Below are 26,775 nucleotides of genomic sequence, written 5' to 3'. Positions count from 1 at the left end.
GAGGTACAGGCCCGGATCAGGGTTGTAGAGGGTGGTGTGGAGGCAGGTGGATGAGTAGTTGCTGCTGCTGGCTGCACTGCCGCTGGAAAACTTAGGAGAGAAGAGAGAGTAGGTGGGGAAGAGAGACTTTCCACCCTGGTTTTTTTTAGCCAAAGCATGATGCAAATCATGAGACCTCATGTGTTGGAGCCCGCTCCTACCCTCAAAGACTCAAAGGTGCCCTCATTGTCAAAATGGCTGTGAAGGTGCCGGGCATGAGCGAGTTTGGTGGGGTTACTCAGTTCAGGAGATTCTCGGGCCGTCGTGTTGATGTTGTGCATTACTTCTCTACAGGTGCCATTTGGAGAGGACTTGCTTCCCAGGTGATCCCTTTTTAAAAGGGAGGCGGCACGAAACCTGAGCAACTGGCGGCCACTGACAGCGTGTGTGTGTGGATTATAGCCCCAGCAAGTCTCGCGTTAGTCAGGCCCAGCGCTTCCACACGTGGTCATGTGGACCAAACATGTGGGAGTGTGGTCAGGCGCTCGGTGAGATGGAATCTCCGGCTCATAGACCTTCCGCAACTTGGCGAAAGGCAGCTTTTACACACTTACTGTTAGTTCGTAAAGCAGGCAAAGAAGCACTTTGACAGAGTTCATGGGCTATCTTTTAGTGTTTGGAAAGACTTCTACAAGCTTCTTTCAAGGTTTTGTCGGATAGATTACTTTGCTGCACCACCACAGAGTGTGGGAGCACAGTGCTCAGTCAAGCAGTCATTAGGAAGTTTTCTGCAAAGTTTCACACTCAGAGGGTGCAGATAAGGTTTCCTCCTTCTCTACATCCTCTATATCAGAGCCCCTGGCATGTGCGTTTCGGGCTGACCCCAGGGGTGAAAGGTTCTGGTTCCCGGCATCAGAGGCCTACGGTCACTGTGCAATGTGGATTATTCCACCTTCCTGCTGCTGGGCCAGTGATGCCTATGCCTGATCGATCTTTGGAGATTTTCCAGGATTTTTGAGTCGGGTCTGGAGCTGGCTGGATGTTTGAGTCCTCGGTCAAGTTCTTTGGGCGCTGAAAGAAAAGGATTGGGCGTGCGGGAGGCTGTCAGCTCTGCACAGGACCACTGAAGTTGCACAGGAGTCGCTTGGACAGCCACAGGTGCCACAGAAATCAACTGGACCGGCGTATTTGCAGCGGTCAGGAAGAAGCTTGCGCTCTGGAAGGGCAGGTGCCACGACTTTAATAGGGAGGTGCACTTGCTGAAGGAAGTGAGGCGTTCTGCCATCCCTCCTGCCTCCTGGCATACATATGCCTGCCAGTCAGCATGAGAGACCTCTACCTTGCGCTTCGTGTTCAGTTCCTATGGGGTGGTAGATGGATATGTGGCGGGGATTTCCATGCATGCTGGCTGGTATAGAAGCAGAGGAGGATGTGCCACTCGCTGTAGCTGGACTGCAATTTTGTTTCCATCCTTGTGCCAGAGAACTATCCTTGCCGATGGGCACCTCAGGCTACTTCCTAGGGCTCCTTCATACATGTCCCATACCAAGCCTAGAGAGTTAAGTAATTCTGGAGCAGCTTGGCGCCGGGGTGGAGGCAGCGCTTTGCAGGCACAACCATGCAGCCAGGTGGCTCAGGTCATCCTGGGGCTCCGGCAGCTCATAAAGTGATCACCCAGGAGAAAATACCCTCTACAGAGGAGATCAGTCAGGGGGTAATCGCTTACCTCAGTGGTGAGACCCGTCAAAATTTGGAGGATACAGCCACGGGGGCGACAGCGGGCTCAAAGACCTAAATTGAGTTATGCCTACTGGAAATGCCTCGCCAGTGTAGGAAACCATGTCCACGGCATGGGTTGCAGATCCGCGTGCCTGGATATGCCTGTTCCAGGGAGGAAGCGGTCAGGCATGTCATGTGGGGTTGGCATCCAGTGGCAAGAGGTAGTATGGGGGTGAAGTGGGGAACAGCAGGCAGGGTGAAGTGCAGGATTTTATCTGCCTGGATGAGGGTTGGAAGAGGAGGTTTGGCACAGGAATGGTCACTTTCTAATGTACTTGTGGAAGATTATAAAGTATAACAAGGGGAGTATCTGGTCAGCGGCCAGGCTGGCAGGGCTGATAAAGACAGATAAGAAAGACAGTGGGGTGGAAGGATAATGGGGAGGCTGAGCAGATGTAAAGGGGACATCAAAGGGACATTTGGAAGTGAAACATGCAAAAGCCCTAAGAGAGGTGGAAGAGAAAGGAGGGTTTGAGTCTGGAATGGTACCCGAAAAGAGAGAGGGGAAGGCACAAGGGTTGCTGGACTTTTTGCTTTTTCACCACTTTTTGATTTCTCAGCATGGAGATGGTAGGTTGGAAAAATTAACATTCCCTATACCATGACCAAAGGGGCTTGTTTGGGATGAAGGTTGTATTGAGGGATGATCCTTCCCAGTGTTGTTTGATTTAGTATTGATTTGTATTTAACCAAAGTTTTTTTAATAAAAAAAAAAGTATTCTTATCAGTTTTACTATCTGATATGTCCTCTATGCTGAGGACTACCATGTTACACACACAGCAATTTTTGTGAGGCAGTAATTTGGAGCTTGCTCTCTCTACACGCATCGACCTGGCATTGCAGTTTCCATGAGACAGTGCACTCTGTTTCACCTTGTAAAGCAAACCTCAAACAATTATACAGCGTATAAAAATGCGTTCACTGGCTCAATGAAGTGAGAGTGCATGTACACACAAGTGTAGAGCACTCTGTTGGCTCTTTGTTATTAGCGCTGACCATGCCATAGGAGTCACAATGGGCTTGAACTGCAGATTCAAATTGAGTTGACGTTTATCAAGAAGGAAACTTGCTTTCACCTCCAAGACCTTCTGGGAGACTTGGTGGGGAGGCAAGTCAGCATTTTGGGCGAATGTAAGTGGTTCAGGGATGTTATTTTGAGCAGGCTTAAAAGCCAATGTAGTGATGAATGAGGTAATAAAGTATAATTTTGGTTTTGTGGATAGGTGGGTTAGAATGCTTGCATGCCTGGGATGACATCGGGGAAGCAAGGGGGCTACGTGAAGTGGTGGCTGTGACGAGCTCCTCTGCTGCTCTCTCCAGCAGAGGCCATGTACTGCTCTGGTTTCTCTTCCTCTTCTACGTCTTTTGCCTTTTACTAAGGACTTCCGTGGGGAAGGAACAAACATGAGTTGAAATCTTTTTGGCAGAGCTTTGCTGCCTTGGCATGATATATGGTATGGAAGTCAAAAGAAGCTATCTGGAAGTCAAATCAAAGCGCTTCAAAGAGAAGCTTAGAGGTGGAAGTGAATAAGCAGCAGCCATTGTTGTGCACCTACAGGTAGGAGTGCCACAACCAAAGTGAGATTTTGCTGGCTTGGCAGTGGACATCCAACATGGGGCTTATTCGCTTTTAAGCCTTTTGGCTAGAGATCAAGATTGTAGTATCTGTTCTCTCATCAGTTTAATATCTCAGTGTTCCTCTGTGGACTGCCTCATTAACAGATTTGCATGAGGCAGTAATTTGGGGCTTGCTCTTTTCTCTCACCATCGACCTGGCATTATGATCTCAGCTGGGAGGCAGTGCACTCTGTTCTCTTACCTTATGAAAGGCAAACCTCAAACAATTATACATCATCAAAGTGGTCCTGGCTAAACAATGGGAGTGAAGTGTGACCTGGCACACCCAGAGTGCTGTGAGCCACTCTGATTGCTCCTGCTTAGTAATGGCATCAGCCATGCAGAAGTCACAATGAGCTTGAGCACTGATTCAAATTGAGTTAGGCGTTTTGTCCACAAGAATGGAAACTTGCTTTCCTCAGACCTTCTGGAACTTGGTAGAGAACCAAGTCAGCATTTTGGAGAGGCGAATGCATACGTGGTTCAGGGATGTGCCAAATGGCTCAAAGCCAATCACAGTAGTCAGGGCAGGAGGTAATAAGGCGTGTATAATTTTGGTTGGCAGATGGGGCTGGGTTGGGAGATGTTGCATACTGGGATCTGACGTCGGAAGCAAAGAGGAGAAGTTTCACACGTGAGGGTATTCTTGACTGAAGGCTCTCTGCTCTCAGCAGGGAGAAGCCCTCTGCCAGCTCTGGTTTCTCTTCTTTGCACTTGCAAGTCTTTTGCCTTTACTAAAGACTTGGAAGGAGCAGCATAGGTTGAATATATTTTTTGCCAGGCTTTGCTGTATGTAGCGCCTTATGGGGAGTGTGAAAGTCAAGGAAGCTGTCTAGGTCAGAAGTCAAGGCCTACAAAGAGAGAGCTTGAGGCGGGGTGATAAGCAGCAGCCATTTTTATGCACACCCCTACGAGCAGGGTACCACAGCCAGTGAATTTTGCCAAGAGAAGCATTGGACATCCAACACTTGGGGCTTATCCTTCCTCGAGCCTTTGGCTAAGATCAAGTGTAGTATCTGTTTCTTATCAGTTTAATGTCTGTCCATATCCTCTATGTAGGGGACTACATGTTAAGCAGTTGCCGCATGAGGGCAGGAATTTTGGGCTGCTCACTTTCTCTCATGTCAGCCTAGCATTGCCCAATTATCGCTTTGAGGCAGTGCCACTCTATTCTTGTAACATGAAAACCAAACCTCAAACAATTCTCAATATCAAAAGTGAATTCTCACACTGGCTCAATGGAAGTAGCGATGATATGACCTGTCACACAAGTGTGTGAAGGCACTCTGGTGGCTCACTCTGCTTAGTGAGCGCCTGACCATGCAGGAGTCGCAATGAGCTTGAACTGGATTCAATTGAGTTAGAAGCGTTTGTCAGAATGGAAACTTGCTTTCACTCAGACCTTCTGTAAGAGCTTGGTAGGAGAGCAGAGTCAGCATTTTGAGGCAGATATAGTAGAGTGGTTCAGGGATGTATTCGTTAGGCAGGCTTAAGCCAATCACAGTAGTCAGGGCAGGAGTAATAAATGACATATAATTTTTGGTGTTTGGCAGATGGAAGTGGAGTTAGGAATGTGACATGCTGGATCTACCTGGGAGAAGCCGAAGAGGCCATGTGAAGAGGTGGTGACTGTGACCGAGAGGCTCTCTGCTTCTCTTGGAGAGGCCATGCTGCTCTGGTTTCTCTTCATCAGCACTGGTCTGCTTTTTACTAAGGACTTGTGGAAAGGAACAAACATGATTGAATATATTTTTGTGAGCTTTGTATGTGGCTGAGCCTTAGGTATGAAAGTCAAAGACTGTCTAGGTCAGAAATCAAGCACAAAGGAGGCTTGGGCGGAGGTGATAAGCAGCAGCCATTGTTGTACACACCTACAGGCGGGTACCACAAGTAAGTTGTGCCAAGAGCTTGGCGTGGACATCAACATGGGGCTTATGCTTCTCGAGCCTTTTGGCTAAGATCAAGTGTCGTTTCTGTTCTTATCAGTTTAATATCTGATATGTCCTCTATGTGGACTACATATTAAGCAGATTTTTGGCATGAGGCAGAAATTTGGGCTTGTCTCCTCTCTCACTAGCCTCGACCTAGCATTGCAGTGCCGCTGGGGCAGTGCCTCTGTTCTTCACCTTATGGAAACCAAACACTCAAACAATTATCGCGTATCAAAGTGGGTTCTACACTGGCTCAATGAAGTGAGGCGTGCGGCTGGCACACACAGAGTGTAGGCATCTGATGGCTCTGCTTTTTGGTGGCGCTGACCATGCGGGAGTCTATTGAGCTTGAACTGGATTCCAGATTTAGGTTCGAAGCGTTTGTCAAGAATGAAACTTGCTTTCACTCAAGACCTTCTGGGAGACTTGGTAGAAACCAGAGTCAGCATTTTCTGGGGCAGATATAAGTGGATTTCAGGATGTGTTGTAGAAGCAGGCTTAAGAAGCCAATCACAGTAGTCAGGTGGGAGGTAATAAGAGCGTATAATTTTGGTTGTTGAATCGGTAGATTGAAGGAATGTGCATACTGGGATCTGACATCTGGAAGCAAAGAGAGAGCCACCGTGTGTGACTGTGACAGAGGCTCTTCTGTGCTCCCTCCAACAGAGAGAATATGCTGCTCTGGTTTCCTCTTCTCAACACTCCGAGTCTTTTGCCTTTACTAGACTTCACGTGAGAGGAACAAACACTTGATTGGATATATTTTGGCAGGCTTTGCTGTGGCTGGGCCTTATCAGAGGTGTAAAGATGAAACGTCCTGAGTCTAGTCCAGACATACAAAGGAAGCTTGAGGTGGAGGTGATAAGCAGCTTCCATTATTATGCCACACATATCTGAGCAGGAGTACCAACAAGTGATTTGTGCAGGCTTAGCGTGGACATCCAACATTTGAGGCTTATCCTTCCTTGCTGGCTAAGATCAAGTGTTGTTATCTGTTCTTCTCAGTTTAATGTCTGATATGCTCCTCTATATGGGGACTACATATTAAGCAGTTTTTGTCATGAGGCAGTAATTTGGGGCTTGCTCCTTTTTCTCTCACCATCGACACCTAGCATTGCAGTACCCTGGGAACGGTACGCACTCTGTTGTTCTTACCTTGTAGAAAGCCAAACACTCAAACAATTATGGCGTATCAAAAGTAGTTCTACACTAGCTCTCATTAGATTAGAGAGTACGGCCTGGCACACACAAGTGTGGCAGAAACCACTCTGATAGCTCACTGCTTAGTAGCGTGACCATGCAGGGTCACAATGTAGGCTTGAACTGGATTCCAAATTGATTTAAGCGTTTATCAAGAATGAAACTTGCTTTCACTCAAGACCTTCTGGAGACTTGGTAGAGAAACCAGAGTCAGCATTTGGAAGCCGAATGTAAGTGGTTCAGGGATGTATTGCCGAAGTGGCAAAGCCAATCACAGTAGTCAGGGCAGGAGGTAACCAAGACGTATAATTTGGTTTGGCAGATGGGGCGGAGTTAGGAATGTTGCATACTGGGATCTGACATGCGGAAAGCAAGAGGCCTACCGTGAAGGTGGTGACTGTGGCCGAGAGGCTCCTCTGCTGCTCTCAACAGATGGCCATGCTGGCTCTGGTTTCTCTTCTGCTTGCACCACGTCTTTCGCCTTTTACTAAGAAAGACTTCCGTGGAAGGGAACAAACATGAGTTTGAATATATTTTTGGCAGGCTTTGCTGTATGGCTGAGCCTTATGAGATTGTGAAGTCAAAGAGCTGTCTAGGTCAGAAATCAAGCGCCACAAAGGAAGCTTGGTGTGGAGAAGTGATAAGCAGCAGCCATTGTTATGCACACCCTCTGACAGTACCATAGCCAGTGAGATTTGTGCCAAGAGCTTAGCGTGGACATGTACTTAGAACCTCCTTCACATCGGCCTTTGGCTAAGATTGATTGGAGAGGCAGAACAAAGCAACAAGAAGGAACACAATCGACACAAAGATGACCAGAGATAGACAAGCCCAAAGGTTGGGGTAGAGTACACAATCCTTCAGATGGAACCAGTGGAGGGAACTTATGATGTCAGGAGACTGGTTTCTGCACAAAAGATCATCATGGAACAACTGAGTCTGAAGGTCAGATGTATACTATCCGAAATGGAACCAACCAGAAAAAGCCTTGACATTACCTGGTAAGCGAGGATGTTGTATTCAAGTGGCTGAAGCCTGTAGAAGGGGCTGGGGAAAGATTCGCGGCGGTTACAAGATCCTGAACCTAAGACCAGACCAAATTTCAGAAGCGGTGCGGTGCCCACAGCCTTAAATCACCGACCGAGCACTATAGCTGCTTTTTGGGACAGCACGGAGAAGTGGTGACTAGTACTGGAGTATCTAAAGGAGCAGGGGGATTCTGGACAGGAAGAGGGGCAGTTTCAGGTGCTGCTGGGCCACAGCCCAGAAGGTCCTGGAAGGACTGAAGCATCCACCCGCTCTTTTCCAGCGCTTGGTGGGGATCGCGAGTTGCCTGTTTTACTCCAGCGACAGCGTTCTGTCGGTGTTGCAGGCAGTCCTGGCGCTGAAGCGAGCTGTTCCGGGCCTGCTGCATTACCTGTAGCCAAGGGGGCCATGAAGACCAAAGAACTACCGCGAGACTAAGACCTCATCATGGATGTGGGGACTGGGCCATCTATGCCATAACTGCCTAGCCGAAGGAAGGACCTTGGCAGTGGCCAAGTCCACTGGGAGCCGGAAAAACCAAGGATCCAGAATGGGACCCGTACCTACAGGAATGGCTCAAACGCAGCAGGCCAGAGGCCAGCGGATCTTTCACAAGGGGAACGAAGCCCCCTGGAGAAAGGAACAGCCGGAAGGAGCCACTGGGAAAGCGAAGCCAAATTGCCCGTGACAACGCAGAGATTTCCACTCCATCGCCGGAATCCACCCAACTCCAAGGTCAGAAGGGGAGACACCCGGGGAAAGGATGGGCTTCAGATGAGGAAGACAAATTAGAAGCCGGAGAGAGTAAGGAGGGGAGCCATGGCTAAAATCAAAGGGGAAGGCAGCAGAGGCAGAGACAGGACCAGAGAAGGCTGATGAGTAGGATGGATGGGGAGGTAGGGCAGCAAGGAAGGGCTGCAGAGGGAGGAGAGGGACATCAGGAGCCAGGAAGAGAGGCAACACAGAGCTAGGGGAGGAGTGGAGGCTACAGGCAGAGCGGAGGAGATCAGGTGATCTGCTCGCCGTAGGTTTAGAGGTTGGAGCTGAGTTACCTCCAGACCTGCTCAATATACCATCCTTGCTAAGGAGATGCATATGAGGACCAACGGGCCATCAACATGCTAATCAGTGCCTTCCCTTTTCATAGGGGAACAGATGGACAGTGAGACCTCTTCTTGCTGTAAGGGGATTTTTTTTTTTTTTTTTTAGGGTATTTTTAATGCAGTAAAGACTTTAAAAATACAATTATAATGACTACCCAGTTAAAATTCTTTCATTAAAATGTAAGGAGAGGAATGAGGGCGGTTAAAAAGAAGGGGTTATTTAACAGTTTTGTGGACCAGCTGCATATACAGAAATTTATTTATTGCAGGAGAGTTCATTTACAGGACAAGGGGATGTTGCAGAATTCTCAAAGTGGACGAAGGGATAAGTCTGGAGTGTGGAGGTCCACTCCCAGCAGGAGTGGGATTTTGTTTGGTGTTAAAGAGATTAGTGGAGATGTTTTCAAAATTATTCGAGCAGGATAATGGGATTACTGACATCACATGGGGACAAGCAAGCTGAAAGGAGTTTTGCCAATTGTGCGGACCACACAAACTCAGAAGGCGGCGAAATGTTTAGATTAGTAAAACCACCTAGCCATAGCCGGCAAAGTAATTATAAAGAAGTTTCAATGTGCAGATTAGATGAGGGGACACAAGCGATGAATTATATCTCCCACCTGGTAGCGAACACGGGCTAGTAGATGGGGGGAGGATGAGTCGCTTGGGCCACTGTGTGGTGGTCCCACATGGCGCCAACTCCGTGGGAGCGTTTAGGCGTCTGGACTCGTGTTTGTAGAAAGTCTTGGAGTCTGGTGTCGTCAGCAGCTCCTGTGTTCTTCTCTGACCATGATAGGCTGCTGTTTGAGGTCGCCTATGCCTATATTTTAAGAATGAAATTACTAGCGCCTCAATATTAGTGTATTAGAGGAAAGACAAGTTCAAACAAGGTTTCGTACTGTTTCAAAAACCTTCTAGGACTGAGACCAATGTGTCCTGGGAGTGATGGAGTGGTGGGAAGTAGCCAAGAAAGCAGATACAATGTTTTACGATGAAATAAAAGTGGAGAATGGCCAGAAAGGAGTATTTCCGCCTAGCGCCTCCTCGAAACACAAAGTACAGCAAAAGAAACTACGCAGCACTATGGAAATCAAGCGGAGCTTACGACTTCCTCAAAGAAGTAAACTTCAAGGAGGTCTTTAGAGGCAGAGGCCAGGCCTACCTGTTGCAGGCGCGCGAGATTTCCTGGAGAAGCCTGAGACATATTTCTGCCCTTTCTTGGCTCAATACGGGCAGACAAGGAAAAAGACAAATTACAGACCAAGTCAAGGGACATGCGAAGGGAAGGTGGTGGCGGAAGCAGAGTGAGATGGTGAGTGCCACTACCAGCCACTACCGCACAAGCTTGAGGAGAAAGAAGAGGTAGATGTAGGGGAGAGGACTTTCCTGGACTTACTGACCAAGCAGGTGCAATCGGACATAAGCGCAGGCGTTAGGCCCAGCTCACCCTCAAAGAGCTCGAGGTACCCTCTGTAAAATGAACAAAAGCGGAAGGTGCGGGCATGTGGACTGCAGTGGAGTTTTATCTCAAGTTCTAGAATTCTCGGGCGGTAGTGTTGGAGGTGTTGTGATACTTCTCACAGGTGTAATGGGAGGGACTATGGCTACAGGAGTGATCTCACTTCTGTTTAAAAAGGAGGCTGGCCTGACCTCGGCAACTGCGCGGCCACTAGCCATGCTGTGTATGGATTATAAGCTTCTGGCAAAGGTCCTAGCGATCGTCCTGGGCACAGCCCCTTCCATGGTCCATGTGGACCAGAGCATGCGGGGTGGCGGGGCGCTCGGTGAATGGAATCTCCAGCTCATACGGGCAGCTGCCGCTTAGGCGAAAGACAGACACCTGCCGCTTATGGTGGTTGGTCTCGACCAGGCAAAGGCGACTGCAACCCAGGGTTCACTGGGGCTATATGTTTAGGAGTATTAGGAAGGCTGGGCTTTAACAAGGGGTTTGTCAGGGATGGTTATGCATTACTCCACACAGGTATGAGGAGCACAGTGTCAGTGGCAGTCACTTAGGGAAGTTTCAGGTTGCACTCCAGGAGTAAGACAGGGTGCCCTCTCACACTGCTCTACATCCTCTATAAGGCCTAGCGTATCAGCCATTAAGATGACCAGGGAGTGAAAGGTTTCCTGGTTCCAGCCAGCGAGAGCCCTCTGGATCAAGCACATACAGTATCTGGATGACACACTGCTGCTGGACAGTGATGCATGCCTGATCGATCTTTGGAAATTTTTTCCAAGTTTTGGTGAAGTCTGGCACAGCTTTAGATGGTAAGTCCTCGAGGAGGTCAGAGTTCTTTGGGCGCTGGAAAGAAGGATGGGCGTGCCGGGAGAGCTGTCGCTCTGCTGAGACCACTAGAAATTACTAGGGTCAGCTTTGAGACCCACAGTACACAATCAACTGGACCCGGGCGTATTCCAACAGTCCAGAAGAGGCTTGGCTCTGGAAGGCAGGTGCCTGACTTTAATAGGAAGGTACTTCCTTCACTGAAGGTAAGAGCGTTCTGCCATCCCTCCTATATCTGGCATACATATACCCAATGCCAGTCAGCATGAGACCTCTCATGCCTCGTGTTCGGATTTCCTATAGGAGTGGTAGATATGAATATCTTAGCGGAGTTTTTTTTTTCGCATGCTGGCTGGTATAGAAGCAGGAGGGAGGATGTCTCACACCTCCCGCTGAAGCTGGACTGCATTTTGTTTCATCCTTGTGCAGAGAACTATCCTTGCCGATGAGCCCTCATTCGCCCTGAGGCTCTAGCCCCCATACCAAGCTAGAGGTTGATAGTCACAGAACAACTTTCCAGCACCCAGGGTGGAGCTGTAGCCACTGGCATTTCAACCATGCAGCCAGGTGGCTGCGGGCTCATCCACCAAGGCCTCCGACACAGCCATAAAATAAATCACAGAGCCCTCTACAGAGTCAGTCAGGAAGTAGTCGCACCTCAGTGGTGAGGACCCGTCAAAGATTTGGAGGATACTGACCCACGGGGGCTTGTTCTTGGCTCAAGACCCTAAGTGGTTATGCCTGCACAAGTACACACCAGTGCACGGGAAACCATGTCACCCGGCGCATCGATTAGCAAGATCCCAGCGTGCCCTCGGACAACCTGTTCAGGGAGGAAAGCAGTCAGGCATGTCATAGGACTGTCAGTGGCAAGGGAAGTAGTAGCAACATAGAGGGTAAAGTGGGGAACGGCTAGGGCAGGTAGTCACAGGATTTCATCTGGCCCTGGAATAGGAGTTGAAGAGAGAGTTAGAGGCACAGGAATGGTCAACACCAATGTCCAATATGGAAGATTATAGAAGTATAACAAGAGGAGTATCTCTGGTGCGGCCAGGCAGACTGATAAAGACAGATAAAGACAGTGGGAGTGGAAGGGATAATAATAGGAGAGATGGAAGCAGATGTAAAGAGGGAACATCAAAGGACATTGAGAAGTGGAAACAGCCCAGCCCTAGAGTGGAAAGGAGGGTTTGGGTAGATGGTAAAAGAAGAAGGGGAAGGCACAAGGAGTTCTTTTGAACTGTTTTACTTTTTTCACCTTTACCCAGTTTCTTCTAACACTGGAGATAGGTAGAGTTTGGAAAAAGTAACATTCTACCTGCAAGGGCACATTTGGGGATGAAGGTTATGTGGGATGATCATACGTGATGTTTGATTTGTATTGATTTATATTTAACTAATGAAAGTTTTTGTAATAATAAAAAAAAAAAAAAAAAAAAATCTGTTCTTATCAGTTTAATATCTGATATGTCCTCTATATGAGGACTACATATTAAGCAGATTTTTTGGCATGAGGGCAGAAATTTGGAGCTTGCTCCTTTCTCTCCACGCATCGACCTAGCATTGCAGTGCCGCTGGGAACGGTGCACTCTGTTCTTACCTTATGAAAACCAAACACTCAAACAATTGTCGCGTATCAAAAGTGAATTCTACACTGGCTCAATGAAACTGAGGTATCGGCCTGGCACACACAAGTGTGTGAAACCGCTCTGATGGCTCACTGCTTAGTGGCGTGACCATGCAGGAGTCACAATGAGCTTGAACTGGATTCAAATTGAGTTAGAAGCGTTTGTCAAGAATGGAAACTTGCTTTCACTCAAGACCTTCTGGGAGACTTGGTGAGAAACCAGAGTCAGCATTTTGGAGCGAATGTAAGTGGTTCAGGGATGTATTGCTTAGGCAGGCTTAAAGCCAATCACAGTAGTCAGAGGCAGGAGGTAATAAAGACGTGTATAATTTTGGTTGGCAGATGGGGCGGGTTAGGAATGTTGCATGGGGATCTGACATGCGGAAAGCAAAAGAGGCCTACCGTGAAGGTGGTGACTGTGACCGAGAGGCTCCTCTGCTGCTCTCAACAGAGGCCATGCTGACTCTGGTTTCTCTTCATACGCACAAGTCTTTCGCCTTTTACTAAAGACTTCCGTGGAGAGGAACAAACATGAGTTGAATATATTTTGGCAGGCTTTGCTGTATGGCTGAGCCTTATGAGAGTGTGAAAAGTCAAAGAGCTGTCTAGGTCAGAAATCAAGCGCCACAAAGGAGAGCTTGGGCGGAGGTGATAAGCAGCAGCCATTGTTATGCACACACCTACAGACAGGGTACCACCACAAGTGAGATTTGTGCCAAGAGCTTAGCGTGGACATCCAACACTTGGGGCTTATCGCTTCTCGGCCTTTTGGCTAAGATCAAGTGTAGTATCTGTTCTTATCAGTTTAATATCTGATATGTCCTCTATATGAGGACTACATATTAAGCAGATTTTTGGCATGAGGGCAGAAATTTGGAGCTTGCTCCTTTCTCTCCCCATCGACCTAGCATTGCAGTGCAGCTAGGAGCAGTGCACTCTGTTCTTACCTGTAGAAAACCAAACACTCAAACAATTGTCGCGTATCAAAGTGAATTCTACACTGGCTCAATGAAAGTGAGGTAACGGCCTGGCACACACAAGTGTGTGAAACCGCTCTGATGGCTCACTGCTTGGTGACGTGACCATGCAGGAGTCACAATGAGCTTGAACTGGATTCAAATTGAGTTAGAAGCGTTTGTCAAGAATGGAAACTTGCTTTCACTCAAGACCTTCTGGGAGACTTGGTGAGAAACCAGAGTCAGCATTTTGGAGCGAATGTAAGTGGTTCAGGGATGTATTGCTTAAGCAGGCTTAAAAGCCAATCACAGTAGTCAGGGCAGGAGGTAATAAAGGCGTGTATAATTTTGGTTGGCGGATGGCGGGTTGGGAATGTTGCATACTGGGATCTGACATGCGGAAAGCAAGAGAGGCCTACCGTGAAGGTGGTGACTGTGACCGAGAGGCTCCTCTGCTGCTCTCCAACAGAGGGCCATGCTGACTCTGGTTTCTCTTCACCAACGCACAAGTCTTTCGCCTTTTACTAAAGACTTCCGTGGAGGAACAAACATGAGTTGAATATATTTTTGGCAGGCTTTGCTGTATGGCTGAGCCTATAGAGGTATGAAAAGTCAAAGAGCTGTCTAGGTCAGAAATCAAGCGCCACAAAGGAAGGCTTGAGGCGGAGGTGATAAGCAGCAGCCATTGTTGTGCACACCTACGGGCAGGTACCACAACAAGTGAGATTGTGCCAAGAGCTTGGCGTGGACATCAACACTTGGGGCTTATCGCTTCTAGGCCTTTTGGCTAAGATCAAGTGTAGTATCTGTTCTTATCAGTTTAATATCTGATATGTCCTCTATATGAGGACTACATATTAAGCAGATTTTTGGCATGAGGGCAGTAATTTGGAGCTTGCTCCTTTCTCTCCACGCATCGACCTAGCATTGCAGTGCCGCTGGGAGCGGTGCACTCTGTTCTTACCTTGTGAAAACCAAACACTCAAACAATTGTCGCGTATCAAAGTGAATTCTACACTGGCTCAATGAAACTGAGGTAAGGCCCTGGCACACACAAGTGTGTGAAACCGCTCTGATGGCTCACTGCTTAGTGGCGTGACCATGCTGAGGTCACAATGAGCTTGAACTGGATTCAAATTGAGTTAGAAGCGTTTGTCAAGAATGGAAACTTGCTTTCCTCAAGACCTTCTGGGAGACTTGGTGAGAAACCAGAGTCAGCATTTTGGAGCGAATGTAAGTGGTTCAGGGATGTATTGCTTAGGCAGGCTTAAAAGCCAATCACAGTAGTCAGGGCAGGAGGTAATAAAAGCGTGTATAATTTTGGTTGGCAGATAGGGGCGGGTTGGGAATGTTGCATACTGGGATCTGACATGCGGAAAGCAAGAGAGGCCTACCGTGAAGGTGGTGACTGTGACCGAGAGGCTCCTCTGCTGCTCTCCAACAGAGGCCATGCTGACTCTGGTTTCTCTTCATAACGCCTGAAGTCTTTCGCCTTTTACTAAAGACTTCCGTGGAGAGGAACAAACATGAGTTGAATATATTTTGGCAGGCTTTGCTGTATGGCTGGGCCTTATGGAAGTGTGAAAAGTCAAAGAGCTGTCTAGGTCAGAAATCAAGCGCCACAAAGGAGGCGGGCGGAGGTGATAAGCAGCAGCCATTGTTATGCACACCTCCGAGCGGTACCACAACAAGTGAGATTTGTGCCAAGAGCTTGGCGTGGACATCCAACACTTGGGGCTTATCGCTTCTCGGCCTTTTGGCTAAGATCAAGTGTAGTATCTGTTCTTATCAGTTTAATATCTGATATGTCCTCTATATGAGGACTACATATTAAGCAGATTTTTGGCATGAGGGCAGTAATTTGGAGCTTGCTCCTTTCTCTCCACACATCGACCTAGCATTGCAGTGCCGCTGGACGGGTGCACTCTGTTCTTACCTTGTAAAACCAAACACTCAAACAATTGTCGCGTATCAAAGTGAATTCTACACTGGCTCAATGAAACTGAGGTAACGGCCTGGCACACAAGTGTGTGAGACCTCTCTGATGGCTCACTGCTTAGTAGCGGCACCATGCAGAGTCACAATGAGCTTGAACTGGATTCAAATTGAGTTAGAAGCGTTTGTCAAGAATGGAAACTTGCTTTCACTCAAGACCTTCTGGGAGACTTGGTGAAACCAGAGTCAGCATTTTGGAGCGAATGTAAGTGGTTCAGGGATGTATTGCTTAGGCAGGCTTAAAAGCCAATCACAGTAGTCAGGGCAGGAGGTAATAAAGACGTGTATAATTTTGGTTGGCAGATGGGGGCGGGTTGGGAATGTTGCATACTGGGATCTGACATGCGAAAGCAAAGGAGAGGCCTACCGTGAAGGTGGTGACTGTGACCGGAAGGCTCCTCTGCTGCTCTCCAACAGAGGGCCATGCTGACTCTGGTTTCTCTTCATGCTGCACAAAGTCTTTCGCCTTTTACTAAAGACTTCCGTGGAGAGGAACAAACATGAGTTGAATATATTTTTGGCAGGCTTTGCTGTATGGCTGAGCCTTATGAAGTGTGAAAAGTCAAAGAGCTGTCTAGGTCAGAAATCAAGCGCCACAAAGGAGAGCTGGGGCGGAGGTGATAAGCAGCAGCCATTGTTATGCACACCTACGACCGGGTACCACAACAAGTGAGATTGTGCCAAGAGCTTGGCGTGGACATCCAACACTTGGGGCTTATCGCTTCTCGGCCTTTTGGCTAAGATCAAGTGTAGTATCTGTTCTTATCAGTTTAATATCTGATATGTCCTCTATATGGGGACTACATATTAAGCAGATTTTTGGCATGAGGGGCAGAAATTTGGAGCTTGCTCCTCTTTCTCTCCCATCGACCTAGCATTGCAGTGCCGCTGGGAGCGGTGCACTCTGTTCTTACCTTGTAGAAAACCAAACACTCAAACAATTATCATGTATCAAAAGTGAATTCTACACTGGCTCAATGAAACTGAGGTAACGGCCTGGCACACACAAGTGTGTGAAACCGCTCTGATGGCTCACTGCTTAGTGGCGTGACCATGCACGGAGTTCACAATGAGCTTGAACTGGATTCCAAATTGAGTTAGAAGCGTTTGTCAAGAATGGAAACTTGCTTTCACTCAAGACCTTCTGGGAGACTTGGTAAGAAACCAGAGTCAGCATTTTGGAGGCGAATGTAAGTGGTTCAGGGATGTATTGCTTAGGCGAGCTTAAAAGCCAATCACAGTAGTCAGGGCAGGAGGTAATAAAGGCGTGTATAATTTTGGTTGGCAGATGGGGGCGGGTTGGGAATGTTGCATACTGGGATCTGACATGCGGAAAGCAAGAGAGGCCTACCGTGAAGGTGGTGACTGTGACCGAGAGGCTCCTCTGCTGCTCTCCAACAGAGGGCCATGCTGACTCTGGTTTCTCTTCATACTTAAGTCTTTCGCCTTTTACTAAAGACTTCCGTGGAGAGGAACAAACATGAGTTGAATATATTTTTGGCAGGCTTTGCTGTATGGCTGAGCCTTATGAGGTGTGAAAAGTCAAAGAGCTGTCTGGGTCAGAAATCAAGCGCCACAAAGGAAGCTTGGGCGGAGGTGATAAGCAGCAGCCATTGTTATGCACACCTCCGAGCAGGTACCACAACAAGTGAGATTTGTGCCAAGAGCTTGGCGTGGACATCCAACACTTGGGGCTTATAACTTCTCGGCCTTTTGGCTAAGATCAAGTGTAGTATCTGTTCTTATCAGTTTAATATCTGATATGTCCTCTATATGGACTACATATTAACAGATTTTGGCATGAGGGCAGAAATTTGGAGCTTGCTCCTTTCTCTCACGCATCGACCTAGCATTGCAGTGCCGCTGGGAGCGGTGCACTCTGTTCTTACCTTGTAGAAAACCAAACACTCAAACAATTGTCGCGTATCAAAGTGAATTCTACACTGGCTCAATGAAACTGAGAGTATCACCTGGCACACACAAGTTTGTGAAACCGCTCTGATGGCTCACTGCTTAGTGGCGTGACCATGCAGGGGTCACAATGAGCTTGAACTGGATTCCAAATTGAGTTAGGCGTTTGTCAAGAATGAAACTTGCTTTCACTCAAGACCTTCTAGGAGACTTGGTGAGAAACCAGAGTCAGCATTTTGGAGCGAATGTAAGTGGTTCAGGGATGTATTGCTTAGGCAGGCTTAAAGCCAATCACAGTAGTCAGGGCAGGAGGTAATAAAGGCGTGTATAATTTTGGTTGGCAGATGGGGCGGGTTGAGAATGTTGCATACTGGGATCTGACATGCGGAAAGCAAAGAGAGGCCTACCGTGAAGGTGGTGACTGTGACCGAGAGGCTCCTCTGCTGCTCTCAACAGAGGGCCATGCTGACTCTGGTTTCTCTTCATAACGTACAAGTCTTTCGCCTTTTACTAAAGACTTCCGTGGAAAGGAACAAACATGAGTTGAATATATTTTGGCAGGCTTTGCTGTATGGCTGAGCCTTATGAGTGTGAAAAGTCAAAGGGCTGTCTAGGTCAGAAATCAGCGCCACAAAGGAGAGCTTAGGCGGAGGTGATAAGCAGCAGCCATTGTTATGCACCCTACGAGCGGGTCACAACAAGTGAGATTTGTGCCAAGAGCTTGGCGTGGACATCCAACACTTGGGGCTTATCGCTTCTCGGCCTTTTGGCTAAGATCAAGTGTAGTATCTGTTCTTATCAGTTTAATATCTGATATGTCCTCTATATGAGGACTACATATTAAGCAGATTTTTGGCATGAGGGCAGAAATTTGGAGCTTGCTCCTTTCTCTCCACGCATCGACCTAGCATTGCAGTGCCGCTGGAGGCGGTGCACTCTGTTCTTACCTTGTGAAAACCAAACACTCAAACAATTGTCGCGTATCAAAAGTGAATTCTACACTGGCTCAATGAAACTGAGGTATGACCGCACACACAAGTGTGTGAAACCGCTCTGATGGCTCACTGCTTAGTGACGTGACCATGCAGGGGGTCACAATGAGCTTGAACTGGATTCCAAATTGAGTTAGAAGCGTTTGTCAAGAATGGAAACTTGCTTTCACTCAAGACCTTCTGGGAGACTTGGTGAGAAAGCAGAGTCAGCATTTTGGAGCGAATGTAAGTGGTTCAGGGATGTATTGCTTAGGCAGGCTTAAAGCCAATCACAGTAGTCAGGGCAGGAGGTAATAAAGACGTGTATAATTTTGGTTGGCAGATGGGGCGGGTTGGGAATGTTGCATACTGGGATCTGACATGCGGAAAGCAAGAGGCCTACCGTGAAGGTGGTGACTGTGACCGAGAGAGGCTCCTCTGCTGCTCTCCAACAGAGGGCCATGCTGACTCTGGTTTCTCTTCATAACGCACAAGTCTTTCGCCTTTTACTAAAGACTTCCGTGGAAAGGAACAAACATGAGTTGAATATATTTTGGCAGGCTTTGCTGTATGGCTGAGCCTGCAAGTGTGAAAAGTCAAAAGAGCTGTCTAGGTCAGAAATCAAGCGCCACAAGGAGAGCTTGAGGCGGAGGTGATAAGCAGCAGCCATTGTTATGCACACCTACGAGCAGGGTACCACAACAAGTGAGATTTGTGCCAAGAGCTTGGCGTGGACATCAACACTTGGGGCTTATCGCTTCTCGGCCTTTTGGCTAAGATCAAATGTAGTATCTGTTCTTATCAGTTTAATATCTGATATGTCCTCTATATAGGGACTACATATTAAGCAGATTTTTGGCATGAGGGCAGTAAATTTGGAGCTTGCTCCTTTCTCTCCACGCATCGACCTAGCATTGCAGTGCCGCTAGGAGCAGTGCACTCTGTTCTTACCTTGTAAAACCAAACACTCAAACAATTTTCACGTATCAAAGTGAATTCTACACTGGCTCAATTAAACTGAGGTAACGGCCTGGCACACACACAAGTGTGAGACCGCTCTGATGGCTCACTGCTTAGTGGCGTGACCATGCAGAGTCACAATGAGCTTGAACTGGATTCCAAATTGAGTTAGAAGCGTTTGTCAAGAATGGAAACTTGCTTTCCTCAAGACCTTCTGGGAGACTTGGTGAGAAACCAGAGTCAGCATTTTGGAGCGAATGTAAGTGGTTCAGGGATGTATTGCTTAGGCAGGCTTAAAGCCAATCACAGTAGTCAGGGCAGGAGGTAATAAAGACGTGTATAATTTTGGTTGGCAGATGGGGCGGGTTGGAATGTTGCATACTGGGATCTGACATGCGGAAAGCAAAGAGAGGCCTACCGTGAAGGTGGTGACTGTGACGAGAGGCTCCTCTGCTGCTCTCCAACAGAGGGCCATGCTGACTCTGGTTTCTCTTCATGCTGCACTAAGTCTTTCGCCTTTTACTAAAGACTTCCGTGGAAGAGGAACAAACATGAGTTGAATATATTTTGTAGGCTTTGCTGTATGGCTGAGCCTTATGAAGTGTGAAAGTCAAAGAGCTGTCTAGGTCAGAAATCAAGCGCCACAAAGGAGAGCTTGGGGGGAGGTGATAAGCAGCAGCCATTGTTATGCACACCTACGAGCAGGTACCACAACAAGTGAGATTTGTGCCAAGAGCTTGGCGTGGACATCCAACACTTGGGGCTTATCGCTTCTCGGCCTTTTGGCTAAGATCAAGTGTAGTATCTGTTCTTATCAGTTTAATATCTGATATGTCCTCTATATGAGGACTACATATTAAACAGATTTTTTGGCATGAGGGCAGAAATTTGGAGCTTGCTCCTTTCTCTCACGCATCGACCTAGCATTGCAGTGCCGCTGAAGCAGTGCACTCTGTTCTTACCTTGTAAAAACCAAACACTCAAACAATTTCAGCGTATCAAAAGTGAATTCTACACTGGCTCAATGGAACTGAGGTAACGGCCTGGCACACACAAGTGTGTGAAACCGCTCTGATAGCTCACTGCTTAGTGACGTGACCATGCAAGGGTCACAATGAGCTTGAACTGGATTCCAAATTGAGTTAGAAGCGTTTGTCAGAAATGGAAACTGCTTTCACTCAAGACCTTCTGGGAGACTTGGTGAAACCAGAGTCAGCATTTTGGAGCGAATGTAAGTGGTTCAGGGATGTATTGTAGGAGCAGGCTTAAAGCCAATCACAGTAGTCAGGGCAGGAGGTAATAAAGACGTGTATAATTTTGGTTGGCAGATGGGGGCGGGTTGGGAATGTTGCATACTGGGATCTGACATGCGGAAAGCAAGGGAGGCCTACCGTGAAGGTGGTGACTGTGACCGAGAGGCTCCTCTGCTGCTCTCCAACAGAGGCCATGCTGACTCTGGTTTCTCTTCATAACGCACAAGTCTTTCGCCTTTAACTAAAGACTTCCGTGGAAAGGAACAAACATGAGTTGAATATATTTTTGGCAGGCTTTGCTGTATGGCTGAGCCTTATGGGGGTGTGAAAAGTCAAAGAGCTGTCTAGGTCAGAAATCAAGCGCCACAAAGGAGAGCTTGGGCGGAGGTGATAAGCAGCAGCCATTGTTATGCACACCTACGGGCAGGGTACCACAACAAGTGAGATTTGTGCCAAGAGCTTGGCGTGGACATCCAACACTTGGGGCTTATGCTTCTCGGCCTTTTGACAAGATCAAGTGTAGTATCTGTTCTTATCAGTTTAATATCTGATATGTCCTCTATATGAGGACTACATATTAAGCAGATTTTGGCATGAGGGCAGAAATTTGGAGCTTGCTCCTTTCTCTCCACGCATCGACCTAGCATTGCAGTGCCGCTGGGAGCGGTGCACTCTGTTCTTACCTTGTGAAAACCAAACACTCAAACAATTGTCGCGTATCAAAGTGAATTCTACACTGGCTCAATGAAGTACTTATGTGCCTGGCACACACAAGTGTGGAAACCGCTCTGATGGCTCACTGCTTAGTGAGCGTGACCATGCAGGGTCACAATGAGCTTGAACTGGATTCAAATTGAGTTAGAAGCGTTTGTCAAGAATGGAAACTTGCTTTCACTCAAGACCTTCTGGGAGACTTGGTGAGAAACCAGAGTCAGCATTTTGGAGCAGATGTAAGTGGTTCAGGGATGTATTGCTTAGGCAGGCTTAAAAGCCAATCACAGTAGTCAGGGCAGGAGGTAATAAAGACGTGTATAATTTTGTGTTTGGCAGATGGGGCGGGTTGGGAATGTTGCATACTGGGATCTGACATGCGGAAAGCAAAGAGAGGCCTACCGTGAAGGTGGTGACTGTGACCGAGGCTCCTCTGCTGCTCTCCAACAGAGGGCCATGCTGAGCTCTGGTTTCTCTTCATAGCGCACAAGTCTTTCGCCTTTTACTAAAGACTTCCGTGGAGAGGAACAAACATGAGTTGAATATATTTTTGGCAGGCTTTGCTGTATGGCTGAGCCTTAGGAAATTGTGAAAGTCAAAGAGCTGTCTGGGTCAGAAATCAAGCGCCACAAAGGAGAGCTTGGGCGGAGGTGATAAGCAGCAGCCATTGTTATGCACACCTCTGACGGGTACCACAACAAGTGAGATTTGTGCCAAGAGCTTGGCGTGGACATCAACACTTGGGGCTTATCGCTCGGCCTTTTGGCTAAGATCAAGTGTAGTATCTGTTCTTATCAGTTTAATATCTGATATGTCCTCTATATGAGGACTACATATTAAACAGATTTTTGGCATGAGGGCAGAATTTGGAGCTTGCTCCTTTCTCTCCACGCATCGACCTAGCATTGCAGTGCCGCTGGGAGCGGTGCACTCTGTTCTTACCTTGTAGAAAACCAAACACTCAAACAATTGTCGCGTATCAAAAGTGAATTCTACACTGGCTCAATGAAACTGAGGTAACGGCCTGGCACACACAAGTGTGTGAAACCGCTCTGATGGCTCACTGCTTAGTGGCGTGACCATGCAGGGGTCACAATGAGCTTGAACTGGATTCCAAATTGAGTTAGAAGCGTTTGTCAAGAATGGAAACTTGCTTTCACTCAAGACCTTCTGGGAGACTTGGTGAGAAACCAGAGTCAGCATTTTGGAGGCGAATGTAAGTGGTTCAGGGATGTATTGCTTAGGCAGGCTTAAAAGCCAATCACAGTAGTCAGGGCAGGAGGTAATAAGCGTGTATAATTTTGGTTGGCAGATGGGGGCGGGTTGGGAATGTTGCATACTGGGATCTGACATGCGGAAAGCAAAGAGAGGCCTACCGTGAAGGTGGTGACTGTGACCGAGAGGCTCCTCTGCTGCTCTCCAACAGAGGGCCATGCTGACTCTGGTTTCTCTTCATAGCACAAGTCTTTCGCCTTTTACTAAAGACTTCCGTGGAGAGGAACAAACATGAGTTGAATATATTTTGGCAGGCTTTGCTGTATGGCTGAGCCTTATGAAGTGTGAAAAGTCAAAGAGCTGTCTGGGTCAGAAATCAAGCGCCACAAAGGAGAGCTTGGGCGGAGGTGATAAGCAGCAGCCATTGTTATGCACACCTACGAGACGGGTACCACAACAAGTGAGATTTGTGCCAAGAGCTTGGCGTGGACATCAACACTTGGGGCTTATCGCTTCTCGGCCTTTTGGCTAAGATCAAGTGTAGTATCTGTTCTTATCAGTTTAATATCTGATATGTCCTCTATATGAGGACTACATATTAAGCAGATTTTTGGCATGAGGGCAGAAATTTGGAGCTTGCTCCTTTCTCTCACGCATCGACCTAGCATTGCAGTGCCGCTGGGAGCGGTGCACTCTGTTCTTACCTTGTAGAAAACCAAACACTCAAACAATTGGCGTATCAAAAGTGAATTCTACACTGGCTCAATGAAAGTGAGGTAACGGCCTGGCACACACAAGTGTGTGAAACCGCTCTGATGGCTCACTGCTTAGTGACGTGACCATGCAGAGGTCACAATGAGCTTGAACTGGATTCCAAATTGAGTTAGAAGCGTTTGTCAAGAATGGAAACTTGCTTTCACTCAAGACCTTCTGGGAGCTTGGTGAGAAACCAGAGTCAGCATTTTGGAGCGAATGTAAGTGGTTCAGGGATGTATTGCTTAGGCAGGCTTAAAAGCCAATCACAGTAGTCAGGGCAGGAGGTAATAAAGCGTGTATAATTTTGGTTGGCAGATGGGGCGGGTTGGAATGTTGCATACTGGGATCTGACATGCGGAAAGCAAAGAGGGCCTACCGTGAAGGTGGTGACTGTGACCGAGAGGCTCCTCTGCTGCTCTCCAACAGAGGGCCATGCTGACTCTGGTTTCTCTTCATAACGCACAAGTCTTTCGCCTTTTACTAAAGACTTCCGTGGAGAGGAACAAACATGAGTTGAATATATTTTTGGCAGGCTTTGCTGTATGGCTGAGCCTTATGAAAGTGTGAAAAGTCAAAGAGCTGTCTAGGTCAGAAATCAAGCGCCACAAAGGAGAGCTTGGGCGGAGGTGATAAGCAGCAGCCATTGTTATGCACACCTACAGACGGGTACCACAACAAGTGAGATTTGTGCCAAGAGCTTGGCGTGGACATCAACACTTGGGGCTTATCGCTTCTCGGCCTTTTGGCTAAGATCAAGTGTAGTATCTGTTCTTATCAGTTTAATATCTGATATGTCCTCTATATGAGGACTACATATTAAGCAGATTTTTGGCATGAGGGCAGAAATTTGGAGCTTGCTCCTTTCTCTCACGCATCGACCTAGCATTGCAGTGCCGCTGGGAGCAGTGCACTCTGTTCTTACCTTGTAGAAAACCAAACACTCAAACAATTGTCGCGTATCAAAGTGAATTCTACACTGGCTCAATGAAACTGAGAGTAAGGCCTGGCACACACAAGTGTGAAACCGCTCTGATGGCTCACTGCTTAGTGGCGTGACCATGCATGGGTCACAATGAGCTTGAACTGGATTCAAATTGAGTTAGAAGCGTTTGTCAAGAATGGAAACTTGCTTTCCTCAAGACCTTCTGGGAGACTTGGTGAGAAACCAGAGTCAGCATTTGGGCGAATGTAAGTGGTTCAGGGATGTATTGCTTAGGCAGGCTTAAAGCCAATCACAGTAGTCAGGGCAGGAGGTAATAAAGGCGTGTATAATTTTGGTTGGCAGATGGGGGCGGGTTGGGAATGTTGCATACTGGGATCTGACATGCGGAAAGCAAAGAGAGGCCTACCGTGAAGGTGGTGACTGTGACCGGAGGCTCCTCTGCTGCTCTCCAACAGAGGGCCATGCTGACTCTGGTTTCTCTTCATAACGCACAAGTCTTTCGCCTTTTACTAAAGACTTCCGTGGAAGGAACAAACATGAGTTGAATATATTTTGGCAGGCTTTGCTGTATGGCTGAGCCTTATGAAGTGTGAAAAGTCAAAGAGCTGTCTAGGTCAGAAATCAAGCGCCACAAAGGAGAGCTTGGGCGGAGGTGATAAGCAGCAGCCATTGTTATGCACACCTCCGACGGGGGTACCACAACAAGTGAGATTTGTGCCAAGAGCTTGGCGTGGACATCAACACTTGGGGCTTATCGCTTCTCGGCCTTTTGGCTAAGATCAAGTGTAGTATCTGTTCTTATCAGTTTAATATCTGATATGTCCTCTATATGAGGACTACATATTAAGCAGATTTTGGCATGAGGGCAGTAATTTGGAGCTTGCTCCTTTCTCTCCACGCATCGACCTAGCATTGCAGTGCCTGGAAACGGTGCACTCTGTTCTTACCTTGTAGAAAACCAAACACTCAAACATTATCGCGTATCAAAGTGAATTCTACACTGGCTCAATGAAACTGAGGTAACGGCCTAGCACACACAAGTGTGTGAAACCGCTCTGATGGCTCACTGCTTAGTAGCGTGACCATGCAGGGTCACAATGAGCTTGAACTGGATTCCAAATTGAGTTAGAAGCGTTTGTCAAAGGAAACTTGCTTTCACTCAAGACCTTCTGGGAGACTTGGTGAGAAACCAGAGTCAGCATTTTGGAGCGAATGTAAGTGGTTCAGGGATGTATTGCTTAGGCAGGCTTAAAAGCCAATCACAGTAGTCAGGGCAGGAGGTAATAAGAGCGTGTATAATTTTGGTTGGCAGATGGGGCGGGTTGGGAATGTTGCATACTGGGATCTGACATGCGGAAAGCAAAGGAGGCCTACCGTGAAGGTGGTGACTGTGACCGAGAGGCTCCTCTGCTGCTCTCCAACAGAGGCCATGCTGACTCTGGTTTCTCTTCATAACGCACAAGTCTTTCGCCTTTTACTAAAGACTTCCTTGGAGAGGAACAAACATGAGTTGAATATATTTTGGCAGGCTTTGCTGTATGGCTGAGCCTTATGAAATTGTGAAAAGTCAAAGAGCTGTCTAGGTCAGAAATCAAGCGCCACAAAGGAGAGCTTGGGCGGAGGTGATAAGCAGCAGCCATTGTTATGCACACCTACGGACGGGGTACCACAACAAGTGAGATTTGTGCCAAGAGCTTGGCGTGGACATCCAACACTTGGGGCTTATCGCTTCTCGGCCTTTTGGCTAAGATCAAGTGTAGTATCTGTTCTTATCAGTTTAATATCTGATATGTCCTCTATATGAGGACTACATATTAAGCAGATTTTTGGCATGAGGGCAGTAATTTGGAGCTTGCTCCTTTCTCTCCATGCATCGACCTAGCATTGCAGTGCCGCTGAGAACGGTGCACTCTGTTCTTACCTTGTAGAAAACCAAACACTCAAACAATTGTCGCGTATCAAAAGTGAATTCTACACTGGCTCAATGAAACTGGGTGTGACCTGGCACACACAAGTGTGTGAAACCGCTCTGATGGCTCACTGCTTAGTGACGTGACCATGCAGAGGTCACAATGAGCTTGAACTGGATTCCAAATTGAGTTAGAAGCGTTTGTCAGAATGGAAACTTGCTTTCACTCAAGACCTTCTGGGAGACTTGGTGAGAAACCAGAGTCAGCATTTTGGAGCGAATGTAAGTGGTTCAGGGATGTATTGCTTAGGCAGGCTTAAAAGCCAATCACAGTAGTCAGGGCAGGAGGTAATAAAGCGTGTATAATTTTGGTTGGCAGATGGGGGCGGAGTTGGGAATGTTGCATACTGGGATCTGACATGCGGAAAGCAAAGAGAGGCCTACCGTGAAGGTGGTGACTGTGACCGAGAGGCTCCTCTGCTGCTCTCCAACAGAGGCCATGCTGACTCTGGTTTCTCTTCATAATGCACAAGTCTTTCGCCTTTTACTAAAGACTTCCGTAGAGGAACAAACATGAGTTGAATATATTTTGGCAGGCTTTGCTGTATGGCTGAGCCTTATGAAATTGTGAAAAGTCAAAGACTG

General features: G+C 47.5%; 36 non-coding genes and 1 pseudogene across 36 annotated transcripts; all 37 read left to right on the top strand.

Moving 5' to 3' along the window:
• The first annotated feature begins 2,449 nt into the window (after positions 1-2,449).
• Positions 2,450-2,626, top strand: LOC124853148 (annotated as a pseudogene).
• Positions 2,627-3,092: 466 nt separating this feature from the next.
• Positions 3,093-3,206, top strand: LOC124854042. Its single transcript, XR_007034315.1, has one exon. It is a non-coding gene; the product is annotated as a U5 spliceosomal RNA (small nuclear RNA).
• A 176-nt stretch (positions 3,207-3,382) lies between these two features.
• Positions 3,383-3,570, top strand: LOC124853130. The gene has a single exon (XR_007033487.1). It is a non-coding gene; the product is annotated as a U2 spliceosomal RNA (small nuclear RNA).
• A 783-nt stretch (positions 3,571-4,353) lies between these two features.
• Positions 4,354-4,543, top strand: LOC124853125. The gene has a single exon (XR_007033485.1). It is a non-coding gene; the product is annotated as a U2 spliceosomal RNA (small nuclear RNA).
• A 766-nt stretch (positions 4,544-5,309) lies between these two features.
• Positions 5,310-5,496, top strand: LOC124853037. Its single transcript, XR_007033441.1, has one exon. It is a non-coding gene; the product is annotated as a U2 spliceosomal RNA (small nuclear RNA).
• A 767-nt stretch (positions 5,497-6,263) lies between these two features.
• On the top strand, positions 6,264-6,449 carry LOC124853100. The gene has a single exon (XR_007033477.1). It is a non-coding gene; the product is annotated as a U2 spliceosomal RNA (small nuclear RNA).
• Positions 6,450-6,949: 500 nt separating this feature from the next.
• Positions 6,950-7,067, top strand: LOC124854009. Its single transcript, XR_007034299.1, has one exon. It is a non-coding gene; the product is annotated as a U5 spliceosomal RNA (small nuclear RNA).
• Positions 7,068-12,325: 5,258 nt separating this feature from the next.
• On the top strand, positions 12,326-12,517 carry LOC124853045. The gene has a single exon (XR_007033449.1). It is a non-coding gene; the product is annotated as a U2 spliceosomal RNA (small nuclear RNA).
• A 493-nt stretch (positions 12,518-13,010) lies between these two features.
• On the top strand, positions 13,011-13,121 carry LOC124853372. Its single transcript, XR_007033715.1, has one exon. It is a non-coding gene; the product is annotated as a U5 spliceosomal RNA (small nuclear RNA).
• Positions 13,122-13,302: 181 nt separating this feature from the next.
• LOC124854275 lies at positions 13,303-13,491 on the top strand. Its single transcript, XR_007034519.1, has one exon. It is a non-coding gene; the product is annotated as a U2 spliceosomal RNA (small nuclear RNA).
• Positions 13,492-13,985: 494 nt separating this feature from the next.
• On the top strand, positions 13,986-14,097 carry LOC124853621. The gene has a single exon (XR_007033961.1). It is a non-coding gene; the product is annotated as a U5 spliceosomal RNA (small nuclear RNA).
• A 176-nt stretch (positions 14,098-14,273) lies between these two features.
• On the top strand, positions 14,274-14,464 carry LOC124853353. The gene has a single exon (XR_007033696.1). It is a non-coding gene; the product is annotated as a U2 spliceosomal RNA (small nuclear RNA).
• A 495-nt stretch (positions 14,465-14,959) lies between these two features.
• LOC124853607 lies at positions 14,960-15,072 on the top strand. The gene has a single exon (XR_007033947.1). It is a non-coding gene; the product is annotated as a U5 spliceosomal RNA (small nuclear RNA).
• Positions 15,073-15,246: 174 nt separating this feature from the next.
• Positions 15,247-15,436, top strand: LOC124854268. The gene has a single exon (XR_007034512.1). It is a non-coding gene; the product is annotated as a U2 spliceosomal RNA (small nuclear RNA).
• A 492-nt stretch (positions 15,437-15,928) lies between these two features.
• LOC124853537 lies at positions 15,929-16,042 on the top strand. Its single transcript, XR_007033879.1, has one exon. It is a non-coding gene; the product is annotated as a U5 spliceosomal RNA (small nuclear RNA).
• Positions 16,043-16,218: 176 nt separating this feature from the next.
• On the top strand, positions 16,219-16,409 carry LOC124854220. The gene has a single exon (XR_007034466.1). It is a non-coding gene; the product is annotated as a U2 spliceosomal RNA (small nuclear RNA).
• Positions 16,410-16,912: 503 nt separating this feature from the next.
• On the top strand, positions 16,913-17,022 carry LOC124853569. Its single transcript, XR_007033910.1, has one exon. It is a non-coding gene; the product is annotated as a U5 spliceosomal RNA (small nuclear RNA).
• Positions 17,023-17,198: 176 nt separating this feature from the next.
• On the top strand, positions 17,199-17,384 carry LOC124852704. The gene has a single exon (XR_007033127.1). It is a non-coding gene; the product is annotated as a U2 spliceosomal RNA (small nuclear RNA).
• Positions 17,385-17,878: 494 nt separating this feature from the next.
• On the top strand, positions 17,879-17,990 carry LOC124853339. Its single transcript, XR_007033682.1, has one exon. It is a non-coding gene; the product is annotated as a U5 spliceosomal RNA (small nuclear RNA).
• Positions 17,991-18,162: 172 nt separating this feature from the next.
• Positions 18,163-18,353, top strand: LOC124853608. The gene has a single exon (XR_007033948.1). It is a non-coding gene; the product is annotated as a U2 spliceosomal RNA (small nuclear RNA).
• A 495-nt stretch (positions 18,354-18,848) lies between these two features.
• Positions 18,849-18,960, top strand: LOC124853352. Its single transcript, XR_007033695.1, has one exon. It is a non-coding gene; the product is annotated as a U5 spliceosomal RNA (small nuclear RNA).
• A 176-nt stretch (positions 18,961-19,136) lies between these two features.
• LOC124854304 lies at positions 19,137-19,328 on the top strand. The gene has a single exon (XR_007034548.1). It is a non-coding gene; the product is annotated as a U2 spliceosomal RNA (small nuclear RNA).
• Positions 19,329-19,820: 492 nt separating this feature from the next.
• LOC124853716 lies at positions 19,821-19,936 on the top strand. The gene has a single exon (XR_007034055.1). It is a non-coding gene; the product is annotated as a U5 spliceosomal RNA (small nuclear RNA).
• Positions 19,937-20,109: 173 nt separating this feature from the next.
• Positions 20,110-20,299, top strand: LOC124854389. The gene has a single exon (XR_007034633.1). It is a non-coding gene; the product is annotated as a U2 spliceosomal RNA (small nuclear RNA).
• A 494-nt stretch (positions 20,300-20,793) lies between these two features.
• Positions 20,794-20,906, top strand: LOC124853384. The gene has a single exon (XR_007033727.1). It is a non-coding gene; the product is annotated as a U5 spliceosomal RNA (small nuclear RNA).
• A 178-nt stretch (positions 20,907-21,084) lies between these two features.
• LOC124852759 lies at positions 21,085-21,273 on the top strand. The gene has a single exon (XR_007033182.1). It is a non-coding gene; the product is annotated as a U2 spliceosomal RNA (small nuclear RNA).
• A 495-nt stretch (positions 21,274-21,768) lies between these two features.
• On the top strand, positions 21,769-21,881 carry LOC124853317. Its single transcript, XR_007033660.1, has one exon. It is a non-coding gene; the product is annotated as a U5 spliceosomal RNA (small nuclear RNA).
• Positions 21,882-22,056: 175 nt separating this feature from the next.
• On the top strand, positions 22,057-22,243 carry LOC124854301. Its single transcript, XR_007034545.1, has one exon. It is a non-coding gene; the product is annotated as a U2 spliceosomal RNA (small nuclear RNA).
• A 500-nt stretch (positions 22,244-22,743) lies between these two features.
• On the top strand, positions 22,744-22,853 carry LOC124853493. Its single transcript, XR_007033835.1, has one exon. It is a non-coding gene; the product is annotated as a U5 spliceosomal RNA (small nuclear RNA).
• A 177-nt stretch (positions 22,854-23,030) lies between these two features.
• LOC124853697 lies at positions 23,031-23,220 on the top strand. The gene has a single exon (XR_007034036.1). It is a non-coding gene; the product is annotated as a U2 spliceosomal RNA (small nuclear RNA).
• A 494-nt stretch (positions 23,221-23,714) lies between these two features.
• LOC124853197 lies at positions 23,715-23,827 on the top strand. The gene has a single exon (XR_007033540.1). It is a non-coding gene; the product is annotated as a U5 spliceosomal RNA (small nuclear RNA).
• A 177-nt stretch (positions 23,828-24,004) lies between these two features.
• On the top strand, positions 24,005-24,194 carry LOC124854128. The gene has a single exon (XR_007034377.1). It is a non-coding gene; the product is annotated as a U2 spliceosomal RNA (small nuclear RNA).
• A 492-nt stretch (positions 24,195-24,686) lies between these two features.
• LOC124853558 lies at positions 24,687-24,797 on the top strand. The gene has a single exon (XR_007033900.1). It is a non-coding gene; the product is annotated as a U5 spliceosomal RNA (small nuclear RNA).
• Positions 24,798-24,974: 177 nt separating this feature from the next.
• On the top strand, positions 24,975-25,162 carry LOC124854395. Its single transcript, XR_007034639.1, has one exon. It is a non-coding gene; the product is annotated as a U2 spliceosomal RNA (small nuclear RNA).
• Positions 25,163-25,654: 492 nt separating this feature from the next.
• LOC124853390 lies at positions 25,655-25,766 on the top strand. Its single transcript, XR_007033733.1, has one exon. It is a non-coding gene; the product is annotated as a U5 spliceosomal RNA (small nuclear RNA).
• A 179-nt stretch (positions 25,767-25,945) lies between these two features.
• LOC124853754 lies at positions 25,946-26,136 on the top strand. The gene has a single exon (XR_007034093.1). It is a non-coding gene; the product is annotated as a U2 spliceosomal RNA (small nuclear RNA).
• Positions 26,137-26,633: 497 nt separating this feature from the next.
• On the top strand, positions 26,634-26,743 carry LOC124853681. The gene has a single exon (XR_007034020.1). It is a non-coding gene; the product is annotated as a U5 spliceosomal RNA (small nuclear RNA).
• Positions 26,744-26,775: the final 32 nt, after the last annotated feature.

Source organism: Hippoglossus stenolepis, chromosome 10 (assembly GCF_022539355.2).
Source record: "Hippoglossus stenolepis isolate QCI-W04-F060 chromosome 10, HSTE1.2, whole genome shotgun sequence".
Lineage (NCBI taxonomy): Eukaryota > Metazoa > Chordata > Actinopteri > Pleuronectiformes > Pleuronectidae > Hippoglossus > Hippoglossus stenolepis.
The sequence above is the reverse complement of the archived record's forward strand: the minus strand, read 5'-3'. Positions and strand labels throughout refer to the sequence as shown.